Source organism: Rousettus aegyptiacus, unplaced genomic scaffold, assembly GCF_014176215.1.
Source record: "Rousettus aegyptiacus isolate mRouAeg1 unplaced genomic scaffold, mRouAeg1.p scaffold_m13_p_7, whole genome shotgun sequence".
In the NCBI taxonomy this organism is placed as follows: domain Eukaryota; kingdom Metazoa; phylum Chordata; class Mammalia; order Chiroptera; family Pteropodidae; genus Rousettus; species Rousettus aegyptiacus.
This window is the reverse complement of record NW_023416310.1, coordinates 87,723,648-87,749,326: the sequence shown is the minus strand read 5'-3', so window position 1 is coordinate 87,749,326 and position 25,679 is coordinate 87,723,648. Positions and strand designations below refer to the sequence as shown.

The 25,679-nt window shown below is 42.2% G+C and overlaps 1 protein-coding gene and 2 pseudogenes across 3 annotated transcripts in view; 2 read left to right on the top strand and 1 right to left on the bottom strand.

Moving 5' to 3' along the window:
• The window catches only part of LOC107521870, a 55,631-nt pseudogene extending 47,767 nt beyond the window's left edge, over positions 1 to 7,864 (bottom strand).
• Positions 1 to 25,679, top strand: part of GRIA1 (glutamate ionotropic receptor AMPA type subunit 1) — a 278,498-nt gene that overhangs the window by 110,157 nt on the left and 142,662 nt on the right. The window lies entirely within an intron of this gene.
• Positions 5,384 to 8,728, top strand: LOC107521884 (annotated as a pseudogene).

The following is a 25,679-nucleotide window of genomic DNA, read 5'->3' as shown; positions in this document are numbered from 1 at the left end:
TTATCTGAAATGCTATGAAAATAGTCCTCCTTTTTCCAACCACTTAGCTTTGCGAGGCCAGATTCTCTACTAATTCTTCAACCAAAAAAAAAAATAAAAAATAAAAACGTATTGCAACGGATTTAATGCAGAAGCAGGTATGAAGATCTAGCTGTCTTCTATTAAGACAGACATCAAAGGGATTTGCAAACATGTAAAACAATGTCATTCTTCTCACTACAATTTTCTTTTAAGAAAAAAAAAGATATAATTCAGTTGCTTCTTGTCAAGAGTCAGCTGTCAATCTTATTGTTGATCTTTGGCAGTAATCTGTCTCCCACTTCTCCCTCATCAAGGGTAATTTTAAGAATTCCTCTTTGTCTTTAGTTTCTAACAATGTTACTATGTTGCGTCTAGGTGGGACTTCTTTTAGTAAGCATACTTTGAGTACAGTGGACTTCTTCAATTTGTGCCTGGATGTCTTCTATCAGATTTGGAAAGCTCCTGGCCACTGCTTCTTCGAACATCATTCCTGTATCCTCTTCTTATCTTTCTCCTTATGACCTTTTCCATGTGTATGTTCAGGTTTTTCACTGTATCCATTATAGCGCCTACATTCTTTTCTGTATTTTCCATCCCTTTCTCTTCCTGTGCTTTAATTCTGTTTTCCTTTGACCTATCTTGAAGTTTATTAATTATCTTATAAGCTGTATCCAATTCACTATTAGTCCTATTAAATTCTTTGAGCTTCTTCAAGTCTGAAATTTCCTCTTGATTATTTTACATGGTTTTCAATAGTCTCTTGAAATTGTCAATCATGTATTTTATTTCCCAGAAGATAGTAAGCATTCCTAGTTATAAAATATCTCTTTGATTACTTTAATATCTTGAGCCTCCATGAGTCTGACTGTATTTTATCCTCCTTTCTGTTCATTTTTATTTATGTTGTTTTATTTTATAGTATAATTGATTATTTTTATAATAATTTGAGGCCTAAGGTAAAGTTATCTTTTCTCCCTAATGGGTAAGTTTGCCTTGTGTACTACCAATCTGTTTTCATTTCAGAGACTGAGATGACTTAAAGCTAAACTCTAATCCCCAAGTTGGTATTCTTGCCTCCTTTTAGTTTAGCTGCTTCCTCTAGAATTGGTAAATGTCTCCAGGGCAAAAATCACTCTAAACACAAGGCTCATCTCTCTGGCTTTCCTCCAGCTATAAATCCTGGCTCTATAATTCTCTATTCTCTTGTTAGGTCTTCTACATCTTCCAGCAGATTTTTCAGTATTTTGTCTAGCTTTTCTAGTTGTTCTCACTGCCATTGATCCAAATTATATAGTCTCTCATTAACACAAGTGGAAGTCCTGTACCTTCGCTTAAAAAATTGATAGATGTATCTACAATGAGCTTGAGTTAGGCAGTGGTTTGTTTCCTTTAGCTGAGCCAGGCATTCCCCCAATCACCACAGTGTCCAGTTGGGTCACTTCTCATTTATATTAGTACAGCCACTGTTGGCATTTGGGATAGGGACTCTTGCCTCAAATTCTGTCTAAAACAAAGTAGGAGATAAGCATACTAGTGAGGTACCATTTGACCTCCCTGGGTTTATGTCTTCTAAATCTGGCTTAATATACTTGGTAAATGAAGGTTAGTTTTTGTTTGTTTGTTTGTTTGTTTGTTTGTTTTTATAATTTGGCTAGAAAAGTCCTCCTAAAGATTTTATAGAGTTGCCATTGGACTCTCCATATGCCAGGAAGATCGAGAATCTCTACTGGGCCCAGAGCTGCCCTGTGAGGACAGACTGCCTGACTGTCCTACACGGCAGAACATCTGCACTGAGAGCTGGCTTCCAGTCTCAGCCATGCTGTGAGACCAGGACAGTGTCGAACGGAAGACTGAAAGCAGGGTGCCTCAGAAACAGGTGCTGTGTGTCTCCCGTGGGCTGTAGTTCCAGAGCGGCTGCAGCGTAAGGAGCGCCAGTGCTCTCCAGGGTGCCAAGGAAGGTGCAAACAAAGCCACAAAAAAATGAGGTAGAAAATTTGACTCTCCCTATAGGAAATCTATAGGCCTTGTCAGAGGGTCACCAGAATGGAAGAAAAGCCTACAAACACTTGCAGTTTCCCTGAGGAAGACAGAAGTGTGTAGTCTTTAAAAAAAAAAAAAAAAAAATCTACAACTGTCCTTTGCTAGGTCTAAGTCAATGAAAAATTTGAGTACAGCTACTCTATGCAAAATAATATCTGCCTCCAGGGAGAAGGGGCTTTTCTTACTTGTGCTTGAGAGTGTAGTCTGCAGAGCAGGCTGCCTGGATTCTAATCCTGATTCTCCTATATACTCACATGGCGGTGACCTTGGACAAGTACCTCATTTTTCTACGTTGCAATTTCCCCATTTATAAAATGGGAATAACAGTGATATCCACTTCAAAGTGTTTGTGTGAATTTTTAAAAGCACTGCATGCGAAAATACCTAGAACAGTGACTGGTACATAGAGCAACTCGAATAAAATCTGCCATTTATAATTACATTTGTTTTATTAGTATAAATAGTTAGCAACATTTAACATGTTCATCTTGTACCTCTCAGTGCCCTGGTTTTCTTATCTCTGTTCTACACGCAAAGTTCTAAACAGGCTGGCTTCATGAGACTCTTTCTTTTTTAGTTGGATGTGGAAATTATATTGCGGATTTCCAAATCTTGCTGCTCATTTCAGAAAGCTTTTTTGAAAACTCAGATTTCTAGGATCCACCCACAGAGATTCTCATTTAGTAGATCTGGAGTGGAGCCTGGGCAACTGAATTTTTAAAAACACTACTGGTGATTATGACATGTGACCAATTTGAAATAACTGGACTGTGGTGCACAAATTGTTACATATTTGGAGCTACTTGTTAAATAGTCTGCATTGTGCGAACTAGTTGTCAAGCCATTGGTGTCTATTGATTATGGTGGGAATGTTTACACCATGGAAACTGACAAACGCCACTTTTTTTTTTTCTGGAGCACGGGTTTACTATCCCACCAAAGGCACAATCTTCTCAGTTCCAAAGCATTTGTAGTGTCTCTGTCTGATACGATTATTTAGGACTCAGAATCTGCACTGTTCTCTGAGGTTTAATTGATTGAGGTTTGGGTTGCCCAAGCAAGGGGCTGTGGTTGAAGGGGCTTCTGTTATCTCTGCAACCATAATCAAACTATCGTTTCTTCATTATGAGTCAGAGGTGGAAAACTAGTTGCCCAGTGTGGATTCCAGCTCACAGACACTTAAAATAGAAGTTGGAGGCAGCTTTTAAAAATCCTGAGTTTGCATATGAAAATCCAGATTCTCAGCTTCTCCTTAAAAAATGGAAATATCTGGGCCTGTATTTCACTTGACAAAGTTTGACTAAAGCTGAGGGAACAGGAGCAGGAAGGAAAGTATTCTCTGACCTGCCCATTTGTTCATTTACACTTCCTGTTGGGCCCCGGATCTTGCAACTCAGGGAAACAGTGTGGTTTTCCAAAAAAGGTGCCAGACCAGACTGGGACTTAGGAAATGTGAGCCTGTAGTCATGACTCTGCTTTTAACTCATTGCGTGACCTTAGCCAAGTCACTCTCCCTATCTGTGCCTGAGTTTCTTATCTGCCACCAGGGAGAATGCTGGCCTTGTCCGCCTTTCACTAATGTTGGGATGATTCAAAATGGGATAGTGTGAGCCTCTGACTACCAGCTGCAGAAAAGTAAGGAACGAATGCTCAATTTTGGCTCCCGTTATCTTTCATCTGTACCTATGTGAGGCTGAAGATTCCAGAAAAGTTCTTATAAGAGAAAATGCTCGAATGCACTGGAATGCTGAGAATGGATGGGGGGAGAGTGCCTCATGGTGAGAAAAGCGTGCAAAACAGGAATACTAGTGAACTTGCTGAATCGGCAGTCTTCCTGAGAGCGCTTTTGGAACATGAGAATTTGAGGATGCTATTATTAACCATCCCCGTTTTATAGATAAGAAAATATGGGTCCAGAGGAAACATGGGCTTGGTAATCAGATCTGCATATCAGTCCCAGAAACATGTGCTTTTGTGCCTGTTCCTTAACTTCTCTGAGCCTCTGTTTCTTCCTGCGTAATATGGGAATGTTAAAATCTATCCCGTAACACATCACAAAGAATCAATGAGATAATGTGTTTTAAGTACCTAAAACATATTGTAAGTGTTCACTAAATGGCAGCTGCAATTATTAACTCAAATCAGGCATATGCTAATTGAACCACAAGCAAACCAGGATGTAGTTAAGAGAATGAGACATGTTGTTAATGGATATTTTCTTACTAGAAAAGAACTTTTCATAAAGCAAAAGTGGCTCCTTTTATTTCCCATTGCATTGAGGGAACTCCAAACAGCACTCTTCCCAGCATTTGCTACAAGATTCTTCGTAGGATGCCCAACTATACAAGCCCATATCAACGGCAGCTTCTGAGAGTTAGAGACGGTATTAGCATAACAAAGTGTTTGCAGAGTTGGACCCTGTGCAGTTTCCTTTCATAAATCCTTAAATTTCAGCTCTACTCAGCTGGAAAGGAGAAATCTAAGTCCGAAGAACACTTATTTATTTTTGATTTTCTCTGCCTTGCATGCCTCTTTTCACCTCCGCATCTGAATATCACAGCAAGAAGCGTTCAGGTTCCTCTGGGATCCTGAAGGCTGGGACAAATTAGCATTCTTGGAGTCAGTGCTTCCTTTTGGACTACACTCTTTTTTTCTTTTCCTCTCCCAATAAAAATTTCTGTTTCAGAGAGTCCTTTCTCAGCCACTCCTTTCCTAATGCAATTCTGTTTGATTTCCATCAAGCAGCTCCTGAAAGGAGCTGCTGGACCATGCACCTTGGCAAGCATTTCGGCTCCTGAACACCAGCTTTCTGGCAGGAGCTGTTCCTGATGCGGCTTCATATCCAGTAGTCATGCATTACACCAAAGTGATTGACACATCGTTTTTCTCCCTCTCCAACGTTTCCAGCCCATTAGTCCTATTTGTCTTCCTTGGAAAGGCTCCCCCGGTTCGGAATCCTGCCAAATCAGCGAACGTACAGATACATGCATAAGTCAAACCTACACACACACACGGAGGTAACAGGTACCAAGTCTATCTGCGTTGACTATTCAAAATTTCCTTTCTAGACTTTATGTCACCACTGAAGTTTTAGTCAGCCACTTCTTTCCTTCGTTCTTACCTCCTTCTTTCCCTCCTTCACTCTACTTCTTTATTTTCTTTCTACTTTTCTCAGAAACAGCCACTTTTTTTTGCTTAGCCATCCCAGACTGTCGTATTCTTCGGCATTAAAAGGGCTTGAGACAATTTTTTTTTTTTTTTTATAGTCCTCTCTTTTACTTTTGGGAAATCTGTGTGCCAGAAAGGAAACCATGGAACATCAACAGCTTTACTCTGCCCTTAGGAAAACTTTCGCGCTCCCCACGCCCCGCCCAGCACTGCGTGGCGCAAACGCTGCCCCTTGCGCCAGCGGCCCCTCCTCTCCGTCTCCACGCTATAACCACACAGGCCCTCCGGTCCCTGCCTCGGGGCCTTTCCACACGCTTTCCTCTCTTTCTGGACAGGTTTTCACACATAAGTGCACGGGCCTTCTTCATCACTCAACGTATTAATTCTTTAGGTCTCAGCTTGAATGGGACTCCTCAGATCACCACCCTACCCTGTCCCTCCAGGATATTTTTCCCCTAGCACAGAGCCTGGTGTATCACGACCTGTAATTATGCATTTATTTGCACGGTTAGCTGTCTAATGTCTCTTCGCCTAGAAGAGGGCAAGTTCTCTAAGGACAAACACCACGACTCCCCCCGCCGCCCCGCCAACCCGCAGTATTTCTTCAGTGCCTGGAGTTTGATAGTTAACAACAAATATTAACAATAAGGTAATAGTGGCTAACATTTACGGAGAATGTGCTAGTTGAAGGCATACTGTTCAAAGATTTTCACATGTATTAACTCATTTAATCCTTATAATTAACCTATGAGGTGGGCATGATTATTATGCCCATTTTGCAAGTAAGGAAACTGAGTAGCCAAGTCACTCATCCATGAATATGAGCTGGAAAGTAGCAAAGCTAGTTTCTGACCCAGGCATTTTGGTACTAAAGCCTGAATCTTCAACTGGGCCATGCTGTGCCTCTATTAAGCACTCCATTAATAGTCATTGAAAGAACAAATGAAAATATATATCCAAATTGATTAACAGCAAAACTGAGGTTAAATCTAAATTGTTTGATCGATAATCCATTTTTCTTTCTAAACAGACAGCTTCTCAGGTGCCAGCAGAATGCAGTAGAAAGAAAGAGAAGCGATTAGCAAATTGGTCTGTTGCTGATAAGACCTATGGGAGGGACTCTGTGATGTAGATTGTGGAGCGAAGTGGAAATCATTTCAGATTCAGGCAGGACCCAGTGGCAGGTGGAAAAACACTGAATTCATGAAAGAGGTCTTAAGATAAGGAATCGGCTTCTCCAGAAACATCAAGTAGATTTATAGTTATCATCACTAACAATTCAGGTAATTCCCATGTTTGGGGAGACATTTTTCAAACCTGACTCTAAAGTATAAGTAGCCATCAGTTTTATAACACAGGATTCTAGAATGAAAGCTCCAGGAGCGTGCCTTGTTCATTGCTGCGTTCACAGCGTGTGGAACGGTGCCGAGCACATGGTAAGTGCTCGATAAATCTTTGTTTAATTAATTAATGGAAAATAAACATTGACAAATCCATAGGCAGGTATTTACTAAATGCCTATTAATAAGTCTATGTAGTTCAAGGCAAAGTGAAGAACACGAAGAAAAATGAGTCACATTCCTTTTCATGGAGAGGCCAGAATCCAAGTGGTCCTAGTTACAACTACCACCATCACTTAAAGCCACTGTCATGGGGGGCCAGTCTTGTCTCGGTGCTGTGCCATGTTCCTTTGTATATTATCGGGTCATCTTCATACCTGCAACAACCTTAAAATGATGGCTCTACTGCTAATCCCTATTTTGAAAAGTAGAAACTAAGGTTTAGAGATGCTCATTTCTTTTTCTAAGTCACAAAGCCAGGAAGTGGTGGAGCTGAGGTTTGAACTCAGGTCTGTTTGACTCTGGAACCAACCGGGCCAAATATATTCATTCCATTATTTCAAGGTCACCATCTATGGGTGAGGGAAATGGTGGGACTATAAGAGTTTGCAGTATTAGAGGGTAGGAGCAAGGACAGAGGGAGCAATGTGAGTCAAGCTACTCAACCTCTCCAGTGTCTGAAATATTTCTATTCTTCACCTGTTATAATCTTATTTGTTGTTTAGGTCTCAGATTCTATGACACTTCCTCCTAAAAGGCTTCTCAAACCCTATATGACCCAGTTCGTTATGCCGTCCTTTATGCTCCCTTTGAAACCCCTCCTGACTCCTAATCATAATACTCCTTACCCTGCATTCTAATCACTTGTGTTTCCCACCCACTAGTTCCTCCAGGATATTTTTTCTTAGCACAATTCCTGGCATATTGCATGCCAATTAATAAATATTTATAGCATAAATGAATTCTAAATAGAAATTGCCACTATATGAATCCAACTAATATACAGAAGAATTCAAAGGGAGGAATACATTTGGGGGCATTAATTGAAGCTCCAAGGCAAAAGACGTCTGAGAAGTTCAGCTGTGGAGGCCACGCACACACAGTGCCACAGGGCACGAATGCAGCAGCCATGGTGGATGAATGGCACACCGCGCACAGTCCCAGAACTAGCAGTGTGGCAAAGGCATCATGAACATTCCCACCGGCGGCTCTCTTGCACAGAGTTGCTGCTGCTGGTGCTCTGACTGCCCCCGCCCAAAGCTCGTGGGCTCTGCAGGCCCGTGATAGCGGTCCATCGCTGTGGTGAAGGTGAGCCCAGCACTACATACACACACACAGATAATCTTATCAAAATGTGTGGAAGCAAAGCAATCTGAAGGAAGTTCAAGATCACAAAACTTATTGACCAAAATACACTGCATTTATATCACTAAAAGTTTTTGGAGAAAGAACTTATTATTCAATTAAATCATGATGGAGGCAGAAGAATGACAACCATCGAAGGCAACCTTTTACTCAGAATTTCATGAAGTGAAACTTCATGCCTACTTGAATGGATCCATTGAATAGTTCTAATACCATAAAATTAATAGCCAAGAAGCCAAGTCTTAACAATCCATGGCTGGATAACTGATTGACAAAGTAAAGAGCTTTAAAGGAATGTGTCCAGGTGTTTTAAATAATTCATCAGGTTACTGCTAGCCCTGAAGATATTCTAATGGTAACCAAAAGTGTCATTAAAAAATTTGTAGATGATAGTGTCAAGTTTTCAAACTTGACAAGGAAGCTCTTGAACAAGTAGCATACCCAGGAGGGAAAATGCTATAAGAATGACCAAGAAGACACATGTGGAATTTGTACTTGAGGGTGTAGAGCAGTCCAAACAAGAAAACTTGGACACTAATGTTAGAGGTTTGACAGCAATGGACAGATGAGGCGGCCCTTCCATTGTTAAGGAGACTGTTAAACTTGCTGAAGAGTCCTTCCTTTCTACTGAGGATACAGTTCTTGGCCTTGACCTCAGTGGAGACCCTACTATAGGACAAGCAAAATAACCTCTTTTAGAAGCTAAAATGCAAGTCTGAAGTTGACATTGCATTTTTCAGAGATTCCAAATTGAAGGAAGAAGGAAGGAAGGAAGGAAGGAAGGAAGGAAGGAAGGAAGGAAGGAAGGAAGGAAGGGAGGGAGGGAGGGAAGGAAGAAAGGAACACAAGGACTCCTGGATCTGCTTCTGAACAGAACCGGGCATGGAACACTTCTCAGCAATTCCGAGGCCAGCCATGGTGAAGCAATACCAGATACCACTGGGAAAGGCTTAGAGCTTCATGTGTTCCAGACAACTCTCTGTCCCTTCTTTCCCCAGTCTCTAGGTTGCAAATCATATGTTGAAAAGTAGTATGCTAAAAATATAAATATTTAAAAAAAATTTTAAACGTTGGGTTGGGGGCCGTGTGTGTGTGTGTGTGTGTTTGTGTGTGTTTAATGTGGTTATTAAGATACTTGTCTCTGGATGTTCGGACCGACTATGAACAGAGGCAAGTTATTTATTTTCTCTGAACTTTAGCTTTTTCATCCATACCTTTGAGATGATAAAAATTGGATTGTTGGGAAGTGGAAATGAGGTAATACATTAGAAACTCAGCAGAGTGTTCATTCTTTATAAGTACTCAAGAGTTTGTCATGGCCTCTCTGCTGCTGCTGCTGCTACTTATCTTCTAGGATTATTACTGGAGAAAGTTGGGAGAGTAAAGCATTAAAGGCAAAAGGACACTTCTGAGTAAAAGCACAGGGATATGAAAAAATTTCTTACCCTTGTGTATAAAGGTGATACATGGCATTGACGAGAAAGGCTGTAGATATTTACTGCTAAGAGATCCCTCTGAGCAAAGGAATCGAATGCTCAAATAATTAGAGAGCTGGTGAAATTGTGCTCCAATCATGTTTTTAAAAGCGAAACGTCAAAATGAAGATTCCAGTGTGTGTCAGAGTTCAGCGTGTGTGTATCTTTTCCACTAAACATACAGGCGAAGCTCTGTACAGTGACTGCCATTTTGTCCTCAGGAAGTGGGTGAATCAGCCATTTGGTCTTCTGGGGCTGTGAGGTGCTGACTCTTATTCTTTCTGGGGAAGAGTAGTGTGTCATTAGCTATCTTTTTCATTGGGAAGAATGACACCTGTTTTGGCTCAGTGTCTAGTCATCTAGTCTTTTCCTAAGGTTGCCTTAGTAGAAACATGAAAAAAATGCGATTTGGTCCTTGTGACCGGGATAAGGGGAAGTGTGTGTGAGCTGGTATACACAATCCTTTGCTTGGCCTCCTTGTCTTTGATCTTCACTGTGCCACCTACTTTCAGTCCATAAGACCTCACAGAAGTAGCCAAATAAAGCATACTTTGGGGTACGCCATTCCCCTCATCTCATACCTACAAAGGGTCTTCATGGTTGATTATAATTGCTTATCCATCTTTTTATGTCTATTATTTAAGTTTACCCTCCTTTCTATCTTTTCCCCTTAAGTCCTTCTGATACACTCTGTGCTCCTGTACGACCCATCTGAGCCCTTCCCCCTACACACACACAAAAAAAACCTCACATGCACACTGTTTTTTGGCTTCTCCAGTTTTCCTCAAACTGTTTCTTCAACTTAGAATGCCCACATCCTATTACGATTATCAAAAAAAAGCCTGGATTTATGTGCGGGGTGGATATAGTAATGACTGGGAAATAACATAATTATTTGGCTTCTCGTATATTGGTTTTCTTCCCAGAGATGACCTGTTTGGTTTGAAATTTGACCTAATTTTGTCACTTTGGCAAGGGTAGAAGTAGAAGGACTAGAATCTCTGTGGTGCTAGGATGGAAGGTTTGGTAGATGGAATCCAGGGTTTAAACTTTCTAGTTAAGAATATTACAACCCATAGGGGTAGTTTGCATTTTATCGTATATATATCCATTTAACTAGCTTTTGGACCTTAAACAGTCTTAAATTTTTAGAAACTTCAAATACATAAATGCAGAATAAAACTTCTCTAAGCTGGATGAAAGAATTACATCACACTTGCATCCTGCAGGTGTGTTGTCTGTAAAGCTGTATAAATGTGAGTTGAGTGATTTGACAGACTTGGTCACTGACTTCGTTAACAACAGATGTCAGATAGTAAAAACAGCAGGTGAGCGTGGACCGGAGTAGGCAGTAGCTACCGACAAAGGGAGGAATGACAGCTGACAAAGAGATAGGGCCCAGTAGAGACTACAGACTCAACCAAGTAGGGAGCTGTCTGGTGATGAAGATAAAAGCAAATAAAACACCCTACCACCTCGAGAATCCTTAAAGAAGTTATTAGATACACCAATGCTCATGATTATCAGTCAGCAACCAGGTGCCATATGGTTCTACTATGCACCAGGTTCCATTCCAGGAAATCACAGAGAATAGAGAAAAGCATAAAATACTTTATAAAATAGCTCCGAAAGTATTTACCATATGCGGCACTACCACCTTAGGCCAAAGTAGAGCTGTATATATTAAGCTCTTTTTACAAAAGCAGGGGCTTGTGTAGGACCTCTTCAAAATATTTAAAGTTATTTCTCTTCGAAATACTTAAAATTATTTAGCCATGTACAAGAGACATGTGTTTACTACTTTCTCAATGATGTAATTTCCAGACAATGCTAAAAATGGAGGCATTTCAGAATAATGACCTCATAAAGTTCACACAGCTGTCTCTCCATGCAGACTCAGATAACATACAGCCGTGACCTCACTTAGGCCAAGAGTGGGTCTTAATACCTTGATAAAACTATAGTCAGAAATGCAGTTTGGTTTAAATGGTTTTCTCTTTACTGTTAACTTATTTACTGTAAAAAGTGTCTCACTCAAAGTGCTTCCTTTTTCTAAGATTCCAAGGGGTGGGGCCATGGCGCCTATGGGTCATTAGACAAAATTGAGAGATGAACCCTGAGATATATCAGGAACCTGAAAACTCAACCTTGTATTGAAGTCATTTGAATGCTTTGCTTATTTTATTTCCCCAAGCTAGTCAGGTAGAGGTAAGGAGTCTGGAGATCTTACTCATTTTTAAAAGGATCTTACTCATTTTTAAAAGGCTGGTTTAGGGCATTGACCCTGTAGGAAAGACCTCCTCTAAAAGGAACTTTAAGAAGTTCAAGAACCTGGGTGCTGTGCCTGCTGAGACACAGGAAGAGTAATTAGGCAGAGGCAGATTACCTGGTCCTGAGGAGAAAGATGGAGTGCACCTCATGTAGTATAGAAGGTATGGGTGAGGGTGAGCACAATGGGAGTCTCACCACAGGTACAGGCAGAACCAAGACCAAGCATTTATTTAAAATGGAGAAAGGAAAATGTATCTTAATCCCGCTGTCCACGAAATTTCTTTTAGGAAAAAAAAAAAAATGAGAGTAAGAAGAAATTAAGAGCAGGAAAATGCTACCACAACTGCTTAGTCTTTCTGGCCTCTTGAAATCTGAGGCGAGTCAGGAAAACGTGATGCTAACACTAAATGTGGAGTCAGAAATGTAAGTTCGGGTAAAGTCTCTGCAGCTGACACCCTCACTGTTCGACCTTAAGGGCAGCCTCCCCTCCCAGCATCCTCCTCTTGCCTGTGATATCAGGGAGTTAGATGAAGCCTCTGTGGCTCCTTCCACTTCCAGCATTCTAGAGTTCAACAATAAACTAAAGATCCTGTTTTTTAATGTTTAATATACAATGAAATGTATGCAGTGGAGTGACCTATAAATTCTCCTTAACTTTATATGTGAATTAGATGCAAATGCAGAATGAAAATTTAGAGTAAAAATCATTACCCTCTGTAGATTAGGAATTATAATGTAGTTCTTTGCAGAGTGAAGAAGGAATCTTACTCAAGCTGACATAAGCATTGGAGAATGTAGGGAGAACTAGATATTACTGTGGTCTGGGCTTTCTTCCCCTTTAGTGAGACTTTTTCTTTTCTATTTTTACACCCATACTTACAGAGGGAACAAATGTCCCTGAAATTCTACATGAGACAATGTACAAGCACTTAAAAGAACATCAGCTCACCAGAGCACAGTCTTAAGTAATGGCATCATCTATAGATTTGTACAATCTAGAAGACTCACGTGTATACAGCCTCTGATCAACCTGACATACGATCTACCTGCCCTGAGAGAAAGGAAAATTTATCCAATTGTTACTCATGAACTTGAAATAGCCCAAGAAAATTGCCCAACAACAAGGTAATCTAATCCATGCTTACTGGGTGCCACGATTTGTGTTAGCACTTGACATATTTTCTTTCATTTAATCCTTAGACTAAAAGCACCCTACTAGAATGTAGTTTTTAAACATTTTTTTGATTTTCTGATTCCTATTCGTAAAGTGGGAAACCGAACCTTGGAGGGGTGACGTTAAGATCTTACCGCCACTAAGTAAAATAAGCTGAGGTCGAAATGTTCCCTGACTCCAAAGCCTATTCTCTTCCACAACACTATGTCGCCTTGCTGAGTCCTACCTCCCACTCTTGTTCTGTCCTCATTCAGCTATGGTACCTGAAACAAATCACTGAAGTTCTTGAATCTCAGTTTGCTCATCTGTTAAAAATCACTAAAACCACTCAAACAACCATGAATGTACAGCCTCTGCTCTTCTTCCATGGTTTGTGGATGGTCTTTGCAGGGTCATGGTTAATTATTGGGAATGGCGCATTTCACAGTCCAGAAGCATGGCAGCCCTGGACTTTGAGAGGGTCATGCACAACTCAAAACCTTATGTTAACTGTATGATATGTGTAAACATCTCTCAATGGGCTCTGCATCCCCAAATGCCTAAGAAACTTCTGAGTAATAGGTTTCCTTATGATGTCTTCTAGCTCAAAGCATCTGTAACAATCTGAAATAAATTAAGGTTTAGTATATGAAGGGAGCTCAAAGGCAGAACTGACACTTCCATGAGAGACTATTGGCATCATGGAAAAAGACCTGGCAATGAATCAGGGATTCAGGGTCCTGGTTTACTCCGACTTGTCATTCAAAGAGAGATGCTAATTCCTGCCTGCCTTCCCTAAAGCAGTTATTATAAGAATCAAATGTGATAATATAGATGAAAGCACTCTGGAAAAAAACATAAAATATCCTGCTAAAGTATGGTATTAACTGTGAGATATTAAAGTATCAAGTCACTTCATTAGTTGTCAACTGAGAAAGAGGGAACATTGCAAGCTCCACCAGCAAAATTTAGAAGCCCTACTTTTTCATCCTCCAGCAAGGTCCTGTAACTGATACTTATGTATAAGTTCATTTGACTTTAATGAGAATTAGTTGCACATACAGCTTGCAAGATTCAGATGAAGATCCTCACCAGCCTGGGTGATAACTAGAACCTCTGGTTCCTTCCCTAGGCAAGAGTGGTCTGGTCCTCCTTTATTCCATTAGTCAATGATTCTCAAAGAACGGTCCAGGGCCAGCAGCATGAAAACCAGTTAGACACACAAACTCTCAAGCCCCACCCCCACTGAATCAGAAATTCTTGGGGTGGGCCCAGCAGTCCGAATTCAACAGGACCCCCAAGGAATTCTAGCACATTGCATGCTCAAGTCAAGAACCACTGCCATAAGTGAATCTCCCAGGACTGACCTTCTGGGGTAATACTTTGGCCATGTGTACTCAAAAGAGAATGGTGTGGCTCCAGTAACCTGGAAGAGTACCTCACATGGGTCCCTGTAAGGCTGGTGTCAGCAGAGGCTGGGCTGGTGGACACCAGTGTTAGCAAACAGGGTACATGTGGCCCAAAACATGCAGCCTTTTATGTACATGGCCCCATGTTAGGTTTTATGAGAAGAATATGGCTCTGTTTCAAGGAACACAGCTCTATCAAAATTCAGAAAGTACAGATAGCTTTGGCATCCTTGGCAGGCAGAGAATAATAGCAATCCCAAATTAAGCCATACATATGGAAAAGCTAGCTCCATAGTAAGCTTTCTTCTCTGAGCCTCGAAATTATGAAACATAACAATAAATATGAAAATAACTCATGTTTATTGAGCATTTATCATATGCTTAACACTGTTTTAAGAGATTTTTATGTGTTAATGGTGCTACATATTTTTAGCTATTTACTTCACCAAGCCCTTTGCTGGACTCCGAAAATATAACTGTGAAAATATAACTGCCCTCAAGTAGCTCACACACCAATGGGGGAAAATTAGATGAAATGAGCCAATTACTGCCCCAGTGAGGACTATGAAGAGCAAGTTCAGGACATTTACAGAGGCACAGGGAGGGCACCTACAGTCTTAGGTACACAGAGGTTTCTCAGAGGAGGAAATGCCTACATTTAGACTTCTGAAGGATGAGAGGATTGGTCATTTAAAGTGGGAAAAACAGATTTAGGATACTTGGACAACTGTTCTCCAAGTCATGGATCAGGTAAGTGGTAGTGTTGGGATTTGAATTCAGGTCAGTCCAATTCCAAAGCCCCTGCTTTTAACCGTGAAGATGAGGCCAGAAAATGGGTTTTATCAAGTCTGTCAATTCTGATAAATTGGTAGTGGCTTGTGGGAATGCTGATGATGAGAACTCTGAGGACTTGACTGGGCTCACCTGGAAAGAATGCCATGATCACTTAGTGATGTCTGCCTTGGGCGCAGGAGAGAAGAGTATGTGTGTCACGCATTTGCTGACCCCGCACTACAGAGCACTGCCTACAGGACTTAGCGCAAGGAGGGAGAGACCTGCAGAGCTGTTTCTTATTTGTCTTAAGATTGTCTCTGACTTCAAGGAACTTACAGCTGAACAGCATCAGCGGGTGGCAGTAAGTGACAGCTCAGGATGTTATGAGCTGATGGGCATTCAGTGAGAAAGGGATTAATGTTTTCTTTAAAAAGCGAAGACATTGATTAAGTGTAACAGTGAAAAACAAACAACAATAAAGAACAATCGATCTTATTAATCCGAAACTTCAAAATTTATAGGCCAATCCAGTTTTTATGTTTACCTCTGTTACTTCCATCAACATGGAAGTTGTTGCTATGATAGAAAATGTCACTATTTCCAAGTAATGGGATCGGTATATCAAGACAGCTCCATCATGCCCAGGGGAAACTTAAATTTAGAAATTCTACCTAAGAAAGTACGTATCCAATATACCTAATGGCTCATCTGTGGAGTAGTTTGGAAATTGATAGAAATCAAAAAGATTGAGAAGGTGGCTCTTTAAGGCAAAGATGGTAATAAGTTACTGCCAAATATGCTTTAGACATGGTTTATAATGTCACTAAGTGGGTAAGCTCTTTGAAAGCTAATCGAATATTGTTTCCACAGTATATTAAGCCATTTTATCGATTGAAATAATAACAACAACCACCTTCCTTCACCACCAAACTGGTCCTAACAAAGCAAATAATCATGAGCACCATTAAGGTCAGTCAGTACTCGGAAATGACTCTCAAACGGATTTCCCTTGAAAAACATCTTTTTCACTTCTCCCTGTCTCACCTTCGCAATTAATTGTTATAAGCATTTTTTTTATCCTCGACGGTAACAATTTAAAAAAATAAAAGCCTTATGTACTGGATATACGGATCAAAAGAAGGAGATGACCTTCCCCCAGAATCCTAAGGTCAGAGCTGTTTGCCATCTGGGCGTTACTCCCCAGGAAGACTGTTTCATAAATGATCATCTCTCATTAACCAGGCCTTAACAAGCAAAGTTTCCCCATTTTCAGAGGCTCCCTTTGTGGTTAAGGGCAGCCGTGCGTGTCGTCACCTGAATAAGCAGGATGGGAGGCCGTGGGCCTCAGAGGTCCCCACTCTAGAGCTATGCCTGCTTATTTGGCTCCTCGAAAGCCCCATCTACAGCCACGAGAAACTAGCTTCCCTCTGGCCTTCCTCCTCCAAGGCCTTTACATCAGCAATGATGGAGGAGCTTATCACCTTGAGACGTCCTTACCTATCTTACTTTAGATGACAGGATTTGACAGGACCAGGAATCAAAACATTGCTCTGGTCTGACCAGTACAGAATTATCTCTGATTCACTTTACAATTTAACATTATCTGAAACCTCAACAAACAGAAAAAAAAAAACAAAAACATGACAGCAGTCTGTGGCGAGGAAGCTCCGGAGGCAGAGGCTGACAAGGACTTTACCTTTTCTCATCCCCACCAGATTAGGTAATCACGTGGAGAACTGTAAGAAATGGCATCTCTGTCCAGGGACCCTGTGTATCACAGTGTCTCCTGTGTACAAATACCAACATGAGGAAAGTGTTGTGGGGCCCGAGGTTTGAAAGCTCCAGTTCATGTTAAATGGAAAGAGGAAGAAAACCATTTATAGGTTTGCATTTAATACATTCAGGACCCAGAAGCTTCTCTGCAGGGCTCCTGATCCATTCATGCAGCAAAGAACTATCGAGTCAGTTCAGGGAAAAAAAAATACCTATTGGCTATGCAATTTATTCATGTCCTTCACCCCTGATAGGCTTCTGGATATATATATGTTTCTAATACATCTCTATTCTTTGAGCAATATTGGCGCTGAAGCTTAGCTGTGTGCTGCCGTTCGTCCCATTCTCCTCTTTTTACTTCAAGTACATGGGCTACTTTCTCCTCATTCCATGGGAAGAGACAGGACTCGGTGCTTTGCGTAGAGCCCAGGGCTGCCGGTGGTATGGAGATCTGGTGTCTACTCCTACTTCTGCTACTAACATGTTATACGACTTTAGACAAGTATCTTCCCCTCTCTCGGCAGCCTAAGTTAGCCAGCATCAGTGCAGGAAAGGAGCCTTTCCAGACTGAACATTCTAGGACTCAGTGGGAACTGGAATTTCTGGGTCACTTGAGTTCACTGTAGCCGGCATTTGCCAGCTGCCTTCCTCTTTGGCAGCAAGCATTGTACAGGGCACTGCGGGGGGCGGGGGTGGGGTGCTTATATCAGAGTGCTCTCTCTCTCTCTCTCTCTCTCCCTCCCCTCCCCCTCATACCATAGGACTCACAGGCGAGGGGGAGAGTAGGACAAGAAAAACAAGCTTACAGATATCTCAGTGCACAACAGAACATACTGTGTGCTGTGGGCAAAGTACAAATGATTACAGGGTCTAAAAGAGGTAGAAATTGCATCTATTTATGAAAAGTCAGAATAACACTTCATGGCATTTTAGATGAGCCTTGGCAGGGAGAGGATTCAAAGAGGACGCAGAGACGTTTCTATAGCAACATTTGCTGAGCACGTATTTTGTGCCAGCCATTGTTCTGAGCGCTTTACACATAATAGCTCATTTATTCCTCTCAGTCTTTTGAGATCGAGAATACGATTATTCTCATTCTGTATATGAAGAAACTGAGGCATAGACTGTCTAGGTGACAGGCTTTGGCTCACAGCATAAGTGGCAAGTGCTGGGATTCAAACTGAGGCAATGTGGTGCCCCGGCCAGCATCAGTCTGGGGGTTCCACTGACTCTCACGTATGAAAAGCCACTGAACCCAGAGAGTGGAGAATGGAGAAGACCTAACTGCTCAGATGAGTTTTGTGGCCCCGGGCAAGTCCTTTGGTGTCCATGACCTCCCGATTTCTTGTCTGTAAAGTAGGCATGATAAGTACTTGCCTCGTTGGGTTTTTGTGATGATTCAGCAAAATGGCAGGTATAAAAATATTTTAAATAATATGAAGTCCTATATAATTTTTAATAACAGAGGAGAGAAGAAGGAGCAGCAAGAATAAAAGTTGGGAGCTGGTAAAATGTAAAGCGCAGTTAGGTACATGTTTGGGCCGGAGCGATTGCCCAGCGTGCTCTGTGAGTAAGCGCGGACTACGGGGCTGAGTTGGGGTCTCCTCCCAACAACTGCACCTCAGGTGCTCCCCTCAAGGTCTCGCTTCATCTCAGCTCTGCCAGATATGCTGGGCCTGGACTCTGCTCCCTCAGTGGGGAGCATAATAAAGCTACCCTACTTTACTCACATCCCGTACTGCTGACGCTCACCCCAGAATGTCAGTGCCGGTCTCACTAGCGTTTGAGTTCGACGGCAGCATTTGAACCCTCAGTACTAATATAGACACGGGTACATTAGTTTCAGCAGAACTAGTTCATGCAGGAGTGATGATAAGGGACAGTCGGCGTAGAGTAGAAGACTCGTCTCAACTCTGCATGTGTGGGAATATGTGTTACAGTTGTCTTCTCAATGCCAGGCAAAACAGCATCTTCAGATGATGCCCAGGTTACCATAGAGACTGGAGGAAAGCTGAAGGGGTACACGGTAAAAGCCAAGAGAAGAGCAGTAGCTCAAGGGACACTCAGTAGGAGCTACACTGGACTGGGCTCAAACCCGAGTTTGAGCCCTAGCTTGGCAGATTTTTGGCTGAAGGATCATGGAGATGTCATTTCACCCTTGAGCTTCAATTTTCTGTATAATGGCACAAATGATAAAAATCCTCTCTAAAGCACCTTTGATTCTGAAAGCCTGAAAACATGCAAGTTATTTTTAAGCAGAAATTTAACTATAGCTATTCTTAGGCTCCTGACTCGAAGCTATATATGATTTTCTATCTCCTTATAACTGCAGAAGTAAAATTTTCAGAAGCATGTTGCTCTTATCTTAGTAGTGGCCAGGTAACGTGTTTACAAAACACAACAATAGCGACTATAGCAACAGTCACAATAGTAGCCAGAAACTATGCTAAGTACACATTTTAAATACATTTAATTCTCAGAGCAGCCCCATTGGGTGTGTACTATTATTATTTCTGTATTACGGCTGAGGAAGCAAGGTTTCAGAGTTACTAATTAACTTGCCCAAGAGACAGAGTGGAGAATTAAACCCAGTTTGTCCACCAGCAAACCTTGTGCTCTTAACCACGCAGACGTCCAGCTAGGAGTGAACATAGACAAACGAAACTAAGTGTCCCAGGTGGCCCTCAAAGCTCCTCCACCTTGAAAAATGACCCCTAAAAAATTTTTTTTTCATAGGGATCAGAGCCTTTCTTCCCCAGGAACAAGGAAGTCACTAACTCCAGAGGAAGAGAACAGGACAAGCAATCTTTTCCCTAAAATGAACTCCGATGACATGAAAGTGGACAGGCCTCCATTGGAGGAGAGAGGGACAAGGGTGTCATAATAAAAGGGCAGCTTTCCCACCTCCTGTTATCAGGGAGATCGTCCACACAGGAGGAGTCCCTGGCCCCTGCCTGGCATTGCTCAGCGACCTTGACCATGAAAAGGTTCGAGAAAAAGTGCACCAGAGGGATGTCATAATTGATAGATCAGACAGAACACAGAAACCAGCTTACTTAGAAAGCCTCTGTTCCCAAAGCACTGTTAAATGCGAGGTACACAGAAAGATTCCTAAGACACAGCTCCCGTGGTCCTTAAGGGAAGGGCTCTTTGTATAAGATGGGAGATAACTCTAGGCATGGCCAGCATTAATGCAAGACGTTAAGTGCCATATTGAAAGTCTAAACAACTTGCTTTGGGTGTAGAGTGGAGGGAGGATCAGATACAATTAACTCCAACACGAGGCAGAAAGTGCTAAGTGCGCTAATGGAAGTAAAAGCTAAGAGGTCTGGGAGCCCATAGAGGGTTGGATTGATTCTGACTTGGGATCTCACAGAAGTGGTGGTATTTAAGTGGGATCTTGAAGGACTGGAAGGAGTGGGGAAGGGCCATGATGAATTTCTCATCACAGGCGAGTCGGTCTAAAGAGGAAGTCGGTTTGTCTGTGTTTGCTTTTCTGAAGGCAGGTTGGCTACAATCATGAAGTTAAAGTTCAAACTGGCCTGGTTTTGACTCCCAGACTGGCCATGTGCATGTGACCTTGAACCTTGGTATCTTCATCCGTAAACGAAGATCCTAGTGCCTTCTTCATAGAATTGCGATGGGGAATAAAGAAATTAATGCATGTGTTTAGCAATGTGAATGTGCAGTTAATGCTCAATAACTTAGCTTTTACTATCTGTATTATTACTAATGCAGTGAACATTACTGAGCTCCTCTGGGTAACATTCAAGGTTAACCAGCCACTGTTGGATATTAAATAACTTAAAAAATTAACTAAGTACACCTACATGTTCATTACATTTGCCTTCACCTCGTTTGTATTTCTTCTCCCCAGATCCCTGAAGAGCCAGTACCTTTGCCTATTCTTGAATCATAGTCTGTTAGGTTTTTTCTTTTCTTTTCTTTTTCTTTTTTTTTTTTTTTGCTTTGTGTTATTTTGGTTTTCTTGTCTATACAATAAACCAAATCATTTTTGTTGTTGTTTTGCTTTCTACTTTCTTCTTCATGCAGTCGAGGTCTACATTACTGTAATAATGTACATTCAGTGGAAAGTCAAGGAAGGTGCACTGCTTGAGGTATTTTCAGATCCAGGAGCGAATGCACAAAAGACATTAGTTTCTCAGGTGGAATCTTGTGTGGTCCACAGCCCAGCTTTTCTCTGTCTCCTATTCATCACCCCGCTGCTGAGAATCATCAGAGAAGATTGGAACTGCAGGGAACTGCAGCCAAATCTTTTGTTTTACCAACGAGGACCACAAGGCTCAAAGACAGGAAGAGGCTTGTCAAGTGTCAGCAGAGGAGCAGGCAGAGGTGGGCCTGTGCACTGGACCCCCAGAGTGGGGACTCACAGGCCAGTGTGCCCCGGATGGCTTCTCATGAGATTTCTGCCTTTGCTCTGCAGACTTGGGCTCTTTTGAGGTCGAAGATGTCCTTTCTTCCCTCCCGTCATCCTCCTTCACCTCCCTTCCTGCTTTTGGTAAAGCCAGAAGCATCGGCACCTCCTGGAGTCTCACATTGCACGTGCTGTTCCTGCTCCCATGAGGCACCCTCAGGACGCCTTTCACAGCACCATGTACTGATGAGGGGTCTTTGCAGCTTGGAGCCCTCTTGACAGCCAGTGAGGTGGGAAGACTGAAAACACTTTAAACTGCCTCAGCCTTGAAGATGTGACAAGAGGCAGGTGGGAAACGTCTGTGATGACCAACATTGTAGAAAGCTGACAAAGATGAGACTTTAAGGCTTTCTTATCCTGCTCCCCTGAGATCAAACATATGCATACTTTTAATCTCACATGATAGCTCCAGCTTTTGGTGGTGGTTACCAGGTTGAGGAGAATTCTGAAGCTGCCCCTGGGCTCCACGGGAAAGAATACTAGGATAGGATGGAGGTGATGTCTGGTATGGATAATGGGAGGACAAGCGACAGGGTGTGTGTGTGTGTGTGTGTGTGTGTGCGCGCGCGCGTGTGCTATCAGGCATTTCTGCCTTGAACTTTTGAAAATGTGCTCGTCTTCTAATACCCTCATCATCTAAGTCTGTCCCGTTCTCCCTCTTGACCAGGAATTGGGAATTGTCTTTTCCACTGAATGTACAGCAGGTGCTGGTCTTTTACTGTAGGATTTTACTTTCTCTTGTACGGTTTCTATTAGTGATTCATGATTCTATCTTCTTTATCACATTACAATGTCTCTCTTAAAGTCAGAGGCTTCGGTTCTTATTTTCCCCATATGATATATAGAATCAATATTTTAATTATTCAGCGAATATCATGGTGTTAGATACATTATAAGATAATTTAGCATAGTGGGAAAAACTCACATTGTGGAATCAGACGTACATAGGTTTTGATTCTTTTTCTGCAGTTATCAGTTCAGTGATTTCCACCTACCTGTGCCTCAGTCTTTCTTTTATAAAATAACAACAACAATAACAACAATAGTGTATACCCTGTAGGGCTGTTACAGAAATTAAAAGAGTTAATGAATGTAAAATGTGGAATCTAGCTCCTAGCATCAAAGGGCTCAATATATGCAAGAAGCTATTAGAGATACTGGAAATCATTGTCATTATCATCATCATCATTTGTTTCTATTCTTACTATGCCAGTAACCAGGATCTCCCAATCCCCAATCAATGTCTCTTTCCTTAGATATGAGAGGGAGATATGCACAGAAATAAATCAAAGGGAAAAAAAAAGTCTACCATTTATTATCTGGTTTGTACCAAACCACACCATGGGCTCCTGTGAGCTGGAGGACCCATGAATGCCTCCTTCCCTGAGGCGCTCGCCTAATCTACAGGGACCTGAAAAGACCACCCACAGTAATAGGGGACAAAGGAGAGTTTCGACCAATATCTCAAAGAAGGCAGGTTTTTGCTTCAGATCTTCAGAGTGGAGGCCCCTCCTACTTGAACTCAAAGCAGCCACAGGCCTGCACAGCACCCCAAAGAAACAACCTAGCAGAAATTCTGCAGCTCCAGCATCATGGTCCACAACCAGCCTTGCCACCTCATTACCTGTCTTGGAGGAGGCCTTGGGGGGGGGGGGGCATCCTAAACCAACAAATGGCCCCAGGAGGGAGGTGAGGTAGTGGCACAGCCATGGTGACAAGTTCTGTGTGTAGACGTGAGGGAGGGAAATAATGTCATGTTCTAAGTTTGTGCAGAACCTATGGAAGAAGCCAGACCGAGAGAGAAATACGCAGTTAGCAGCAGCAGAATCTAGATGTGGAACTGACCACGCTTGCATAGCCCATGCCCAGCCTCTTACAGATGAGGAAACACACGTCTTCGCCTAAGGAGGAAAGTAGCCCACTCACTAGGTTATTCATTTACTTGGCACTGACTGTACCTCTCAATGCCAAGAACTGTGCTATGTGCTGGGTAGGCATGCTGAGCAAAAGAGAAAGAGGCTCTGCTCTCACAAACTTAGGCTAAAAGAGGGACAGATAATCAATAAGCCAACAAACGGATGCAGTGAAGTCTCTCATATCCAGCTTCCTCTCGACCATCTCTTTGGATCGACCTGCATTCCCCTTTCTCTCTGTAAACACCCCAGCTGACACCCTTGGTGAGCTGAAAGCTCCTGGTCAGTAGCCTTTCCTCTGATCAGCCCATATATTCCTGCCCACATCAATTTTGTTGGAGTTGTGCCAGGAATCAATTCTAGTTGTTTCCAAACTTATTTATGTTTCTGTGTTTTTATTATATTTGGGCAATGCAACTAAAAATTATACAGACTGGTGAAATATGAGTGCAAAAAAAATTATTTTATTTCTGTGGAAGCTGAGTTAAATACTTTTTGAAAGGCTCAGAGAGGAACCACTGAAAACATTGTAATATTAGGTGTAGGCAAGACAACTCTGAAAGATTAGGGGAAAAGCACACACAAAAAAAATTCAGCACTTACATTTATTTTACAAGTGTCTTCGAGTTCCCACTACATCAAAAGATTGATAAATACATGTGCATTTCGGTGTTTTAAGCTAAAAGAAAATACCTGCCATGAGTCATTTTTTTGTGTGATTCTCCATTTTAACCATCCTTTTCAAATAATCTAAATGCAGTCCCTGTTGCATCAGATAAAAGAGCTTCTACTGTAATTACGACTTGAGTCAAGTGCTGGGAAGAAAACGAACTGAGTCCTGTGACACAGAAGAGTGGATGACCTACTTAGGGTGATCCTTGAACGTTGGGCAGAAGCCACCAAGCAAAAGTGAGAGAGGAGTTCTAGGCGGAGGGATAGCATTGCGGGAGGCCTTGGTATGCTGGTGGCAAAAAGGGAAACGAACGAGGTTGTTCAGGTCATCAGGGCTCCGACTGTGAAGACCCTTCGAGGTCATGCCAAGGGTTTTAGACTTTAGTCAAAGCGTGGGGGCACTAGGTGGGGCCCCAGGGAGGGGGGTGGTGTTATAACAAGATCCAATTTCCGTTTTCGAAAGAACATTCTGGCTGCTATGTGAGGAATGAATGCTCATGGGAAAAGGGAACCTGGGCCGGGTGGAGGCAGGGATAAAGTGACAAAGGGCAGTAAGTATGCATTGCTGGCAGTGACAGAGCCCTGAGCCAGGGTGATAGTGGGGACAGAAAGTGAGACTGATAGATACATTTGTGACATCTTTAGAAGGACTTAAAGCTCTGACCATGTTTTTTTAGTCAATTAGTCAGTATGATCAAACTTAACAGCTAATTTTTGGAAAGCATTGTGATCCGATGCCGGGGGGTGGGGGGGAACAGCCTTAATGTCAGGCAACTTGGTTTCCTTTTTCTAGTTTGATATTTATTGGCTGTGCTACTCGGAGTAAGCCTCCTAACTTTTAGATCATCTGGATAAAGGGGATAATAATATCCTGCCTAGTACACCTCATAGTTGGGTTGTGCAATTTGAATACAATGATGGTTTATACACGCTATAGTAAAGTTAGGACTTTGGTAACCTCACAGCAGGTGAGGCAGGTACCATTGCCCTCACTTCACAGGGGAGCAAACCAAGACTTATTCAACGGTTATTGAGCATCTACTATATCAAGACCAGGACTAGTCTCTGAGACTTTTGAAAACATATTAGACTCCACCCTGCCCTTACAGACGCCCACTGTCTGATGAAGACAGACATGAAAAAGATAAATTATAAAATATCAAAATAAGTATAAGAAAGAAAGTACATTAGAAACTCAGAGGAGGAAGTAATTACTTTTTTTGGAAGGGTTGGAAAGCTACCCTCTTAAGTCAGCATCTGCCTGGGGTCTTGAAGGGTGTGTAGAAGTTTTCCGGAGGTGGGGCGGCATTTTTGAGAAACGAATGCAGAGACATGAAGACCCAGAAGGAGTGGTTTGCTAAATAGCTGAACAGCAAGGCCTCTGGCATTTGATGGACTATTAGCAAATGAGGCTGGAGAGGTGAGTGGGAGCCAGCGAGGCTCTCCCACACACAGCTTCGTGGGTGCATTATGCCAAAACAAGAGAGCTAGCACGTCATCTTCACGTTCACGCTCTCCTCAAATGCTCGCACCAGGTCCCCGTGACATCTGTGCCTGTGCCTTCTGCTCCCTCCTCACTTACTGTTTCCCCAGCAGGAGCCTGAACCTCAGCCTTTCTTCCTCATGCACACTGCTGGAACTCTTCATTTTAGTGGGGGCATAGAGAGCATCCCAGGATAGCGAGGAATGCATAGAATTTCTTCTAAAATTCGAGGAGCCTACATCATTTCTTAGCAGGAGCTATTTCATCCCATGTTCTGAGAACTCTTGAAAAGTGAATCGAGTTTTGGTACAAAGGAAACTAAATACCATTTTGGTGCAAGGAAACTAAATACCAGGGAGCGGTGGGGAGCATCTCGACCGAGAGGAC